Raw genomic sequence first — 5,969 nt, 5'->3', positions numbered from 1 at the left:
AAATCTTGGAACAATGATCTACTCTACAGGTGATTACTTCTAGGAAATCAAAATCAGAATAGAAAAGGCTAGAGCAAATTTTAACAAAATGAGAAAAATGCTCTGCACAAGAGATTTGAAGTTGGAGCTAAGAGTTAGGTTGGCTAGGTGCTACGTTTCTAGGCTTTGTTTTATGGAATAAAAGCTTGAATGCGGCATCAACGAAAAAACTAGAATCATTCGAGCTGTAGGGGTACAGAAGAATTCTGAAAATATCGTGGACAGAACACATCACAAACAAAGAGGTTCTAAGAAAGATTAAATATCATTAAAACAAGAAAATTGGAATATCTCGGACATATTATACATAGAGAGACTCCAACTGATTACGCAGGGAAAGATTCTATGGAAAGGAAGCATAGGGAGACGCAGAATATCGTGGCTTCGCAACCGGAGCGAATGGTACGGATGTACATCAAATGAACTTTTCAGAGCAGCCGTTTCTAAAATCCGAATAGCTATGATGATTGCCGACCTCCGTCGCGGAGATGGCACAAGAGGAACCAGGGACAGAGATACTTGGAGGAGGATGCGGGGGGAGGCCAGGACCCGACCCGCCAGAGAGAGAGAGAGAATGACTTACCTCTACTATCATGAAAAATGTCCCGTTCACTTCCCAAGCTCCGACAGGCGAGACAAATTTTATGGGAAATGTGTTAATAGCTTTCTTCAGTCGACTTCCATTAACCAGACAAGAACTCGCGTAACCGATTTGTCTGTGGTCTCTGTAAAAGTCAGCCATTATAATCAGATCTTCGTCGTCCATGTTCATTAAAATTTCGACGTGGGGATGTGCTGAATTTCCCATCTTAGGACCTTCTTTTTTCTATCTAAAAACCACATGTACTATATAATATTAAACGTGAACATGAAACAAGGCGACGGACTGGCTCCAATGCTCTTTATCTTCTTCTTGAATATGTAATTAGACGGTTGGCGGTGAGTGGAAATAACATACTTACAAATAAATCTACCCAGTTAGCTTTTTTCTACGAAAAAATCAGTGAAAACAACCCCTTAACTACCCTCCTAATTAAAAACTGGTCTTCATTTTTCCATAATTCCTTTTATATTTATAATATCAATACACTCAAGAAGTTTGACCTATTTAAAATACCAAATTTTAGAAAAATTTATTTTTTGCAATTTTGTATTTTTGACTTTTACTTCAAAATATCTCCGAAAATACTGGAGATACGAAAAAAATGATGGATAACTAAATTGTAGCTTTTTTAATACATAAAATTCTTTTGTATACAGATTTTCATTAAAGTGAACAGTTAGCGAGATGTAGCTGTTTAAAACCTCTATTTACCAGCAAGCGCCCCCTTATTCGAGCCCTTTAAACTCACCCCAATTAAAAACTAAGGGATATTACGGAATTCAGTTTGCACAGTCTTACAGCTCTTTAAAAATACAACAAAATAATTAAAAAAAACTTTTTATCGCCAAAAATAAAGGCGTTATGTTTATAAAACCAATTTTTTTTCGAAAAATTTGAATAGTCCGCTTATGGATCATTTTCAATGTATGTATAATACCACAGAACTAGTTCGTATACTAGAAGATGTATTTGTACATATTTGTAAATTCGTAATTTTGTGTAAATAAATGTTTTTGTAATTCTTTAACAAGAATAAAAAACCGCTAAACGTCGTAAAAATGAGTGGCGCATACAATATTCCAGCTACAAAAGATCTGATATGAATATTACGTGGCGCTAAAATGTATTTTCATTTTGATGCAAAACAAAATTCTAGTTTTATTTTATATTTTTCCATAATATTTGCTAAATTTGAAGTAAACGCGCCACAAAAGAGTTTCAAATTTCGAACTGCATTAAAGTTACTCTTTTGTGGCGCGTTTACTTCAAATTTAGCAAATGTTATGGAAAAATCTTTTAAATTAAAACTAAAATTTTGTTTTGTATCAAAATGAAAATGCATTTTAGCGCCACGTAATATTCATATCAGATCTTTTGTAGCTGGAATATTGTATGCGCCACTCATTTTTACGGCGTTTAGCGGTTTTTTATTCTTGTATCAGGAGTTTTTCAAAGTTATTTATAAATCTAATGTATGAAGTTGGATGTAATGTTTCTCGATTAAACGTTAAGCTTTATAAATGGTTACCGTTGTCGCATTATCTCCCAAATGATCTAGTGTCCATTGAATGTACACTAGATTTTTTTTCTATTCGAAATAGATTAAAAAAAATATTGAGATGGCCGGTAAATGAACTCGGATTGCCCGTTGCCAGGTCAAATTTAGCGTCGTAACCACTACAACTACATAAACCATTTCGGGAATAATCGTTAATTGGATTATACATTTGTAGCTTAATAACATCTAAACGGCTTAACCGATTTTGATCGCTAAACATGAGTTTGAAGCATATTGACAAGTAGTATCTGATGCATCCAAGGTCAAGTATGGTAACTGAAGCTATTACAGGAATAATTATTGAGCTTGAAAACCCGTTTTTCCCCTAGGAAATAGATTTGATCATACTTATGAAGCCTATAACTTAAAAATTCGAATTTTCCTGGATATGAGGTATACACCGTCAGATTCGCCTAGAGTCCTTCTACAAATGCTCAGTTATTGGCGCAATTTGTAGGCTGAAATTTTGAGTAATTGTCGAAAAACCAATATTTTGAAATTTTAGTTTTTTAGTTTTTCGGCTATACTGAGCCGTGTGTATGTCTGAGCTTGATCGCTTGAACACCATTTGAAAGCTTAACTTAGCCTTATTGATTTGGTGTATTTGCGGTTTTCCTGTCTCTCCTTGAACCGAAGATATATACGCCCAAAAATTATGCCATTTTGTATCTACCTAGCACTATAGCTGGCTTACGGATAGTCAGAAGTCAAAAATTACACCGGTTCTGAACACTGAATCGGCCCTCACACCCTCTTGAAACACAGAAAAAAAATTCAGATCGGTGTAACTTTTCCACACACACACATACATACATACATACATACATACATACATACATATAGTCCTGTCGCCAGGGGGGGTACAACGGCCTCCTTAATTCAGATGGACTTACCCAAGTTTTTTTTATATATTTTGACACGTAGAATACGAATTTTTTGGGTAACAGTTGATCCGGATGTCGGTAAGGTTGTTATAGACAAAGAACTTGAGGAATTACATAACAGCGATTTCTCGCAAAACAAAACATCTTTTTGTATTTTTTGGGTAATTTTAAGCAAAAAATATTCCTACAAGTTTTTTCGTAGAATACATAGTTTTCGAGATAACCGCGGTTGAACTTTCAAAAAATCGAAAAATTGCAATTTTTGAACCCGAATAACTTTTGATTCAAAAATAAAGTAGCAATTCTGCTTACCGCATTTGAAAGTTTAAGTCAAATTATATCGGTTTTGATTATTTGCATTGCTAAAAATTAATTTTTTTATTGTTAAACTAATCTATAAACACATAGTGTTTCCCGTGCCTAATACATGCGTTTTAACGCATGCTACGTAGAAATTGCCTCGCTTGCACTTGTAGCTACTCTACCTACTCGTTCGATTTTAAATGAGAAATCATAGCAAACATCACTCACATACTAGGTGTTTTTAGCTTTGTTTAACAATAAAATAATAAATTTTTAGCAATGCAAATAATCAAAACCGATATAATTTGACTTAAACTTTCAAATGCGGTAAGCAGAATTGCTACTTTATTTTTTAATCAAAAGTTATTCGGGTTCAAAAATTACAATTTTTCGATTTTTTGAAAGTTCAACCGCGGTTATCTCGAAAATTATGCATTCTACGAAAAAACTTGTAGGACTATTTTTTGCTTAAAATGACCCAAAAAATACAAAAAGATGTTTTGTTTTGCGAGAAATCGCTGTTATGTAATTCCTCAAGTTCTTTGTCTATAAGAATCTTATCGACATCCGGATCAACTGTTACCCAAAAAATTCGTATTCTGCGGGTCAAAATATATAAAAAAAACTTGGGTAAGGCCATCTGAATTAAGGAGGCCGTTGTACCCCCCCTGGCGACAGGACTAATACATATCCACAAACATTTTCCAATTTTTAAATAAAAATTGAGTCATGTTTCTGAGCTCGGTAACTTTTGAATGGTATAACCGATTTTCAAAATTAAAAATGCGTTGGAAAGGTAATCATCTGTACTCTCAGAAGCCGCAAAGGTCGGACTTATGTTTTTGAAATTTTTGGAAGTTTTGGGGACGAGAACGAAAAACTGACCCTAAATGTGAAGGGCCGTAAAATCCACACCCTTGGACTAAAATTGAGAGGTAACATATGGATGGACGAGTTTTTTCTTAAACTTTAAGGGGATTTGGTCCAATTTTCAATTCAGTCAGGTTTAGAAAATCGAAAATTTCGTGTATATATAGTGTCGCATGTAGGGGTGTTGTGCGCCACTGGCGAGAACTGCCGTTCTCTGGTAATTTTATTTTTTTTCTGTATAGATCTATTAAGTTATCTACTTATAAAAATTGTAATGTTATTAAGGGAGGTTTTTAAGGGATTGAAATATTATATTATATCTTAAAGCATAAAACAATCATTATTTAACCAATCAAAACCAAATTTTACCCATAATAAAGTTTACAATGTTTTTATATAATTTTTGACTAAAAATAATCAACGTCCTTAAGCATGATATAGAATATGAAGTACAGGGTTAGATGATCCTAATCCCAAATTTTTATGTAAATCGGTGCAAGCCGAAATTATTCTTTTATGATAAGTAAATTTTTTTTATATAGCTCCAACAAGGGTGGGTTTAAGGGTTGAAATATTATGATAGTATATCTTAAAGCATAAAACAATCATTATGTAACTAATAAGAACCAAATGTTGGCAATATTAAAGTTTAAAATGTTATTTTATAATTTTTTACAATTAGGGCTAATTTTCACCCTTAAAAAATCAACGGCTCAATATAGAAAATGAACTAGAAGGTAAAATGAGCCTAATCCCAAATTTTTGTACAAATCGATGCTGGACGAAAAAATTGCGAGGTTTTGCCCTTTTTTCAGTTTCATTTCCGGGTCAATCCAAGCCGGATTGAAGGAGGAAATGCCGTAATAGGTCCATTTTTATTTTTCTTATATTGCAACTTTTTGGGATATATTTCATACTACGTGACGTCATCCATCAGAGCGTGATGACGTAATCGATGATTTTTTTAAATGGGAATAGGGGTCTTGTGACAACTAAAAATACATTGTACTGCTGTCAAAAAATAGACAAAAAGTTTATTTCACAAATAAACATTTCTTTTCGCTTAAATTAAATCACAAACAGTCTCCCACTTACCTCTTGACAGTTTGAACATTTAATTTAAGCGAAAAGCAATGTTTATTTGCCAAAATAATTTTTTTTCTATTTTATGACAGCAATAAAATGTATTTTGAGTTAAATAAATTACATACATTCTACTTTTTGTGTCAATTAATTTAATTCAAAAATTATTTTTTGGCCACCCTATATAAATAATTATATTATTGTTTATACTACTAAACAGAGAATTGAACACAATAATCGATTATGTCATCACGCCCAGATGGATGACGTCACTGACGATGACGTCATGGAGACGTATGAAATATATATAAAAAAATTGTAATTTAAAAATAAAAATCGACCTGTTTCGGCATTCCCTTAAAATCTAATAACTGCCAAATATCAAGGTCAACTCTTTTCTTTACTGTATTGAACTCTGTATAAATTTGTATTCATTGTGAAATCTAGTGAAAATAGATTAATTTTTATTTAATTAGACAGTTTATTTGAATTTTAATTACCCTTACGTTTTTGAGATTTTTTTTGAAAAAATTTACTCAAGTCTCAAAGCTTAAACTTTTTTTATTTAAAGTATGTACGTATGTCTTTTCTAGAAAAAAATTACAAACCAATATCGGTTTGCCTTATG

This window comes from Diabrotica virgifera, chromosome 6 (genome assembly GCF_917563875.1).
Source record: "Diabrotica virgifera virgifera chromosome 6, PGI_DIABVI_V3a".
NCBI lineage: Eukaryota > Metazoa > Arthropoda > Insecta > Coleoptera > Chrysomelidae > Diabrotica > Diabrotica virgifera.
This window is presented reverse-complemented; position numbering follows the sequence as displayed.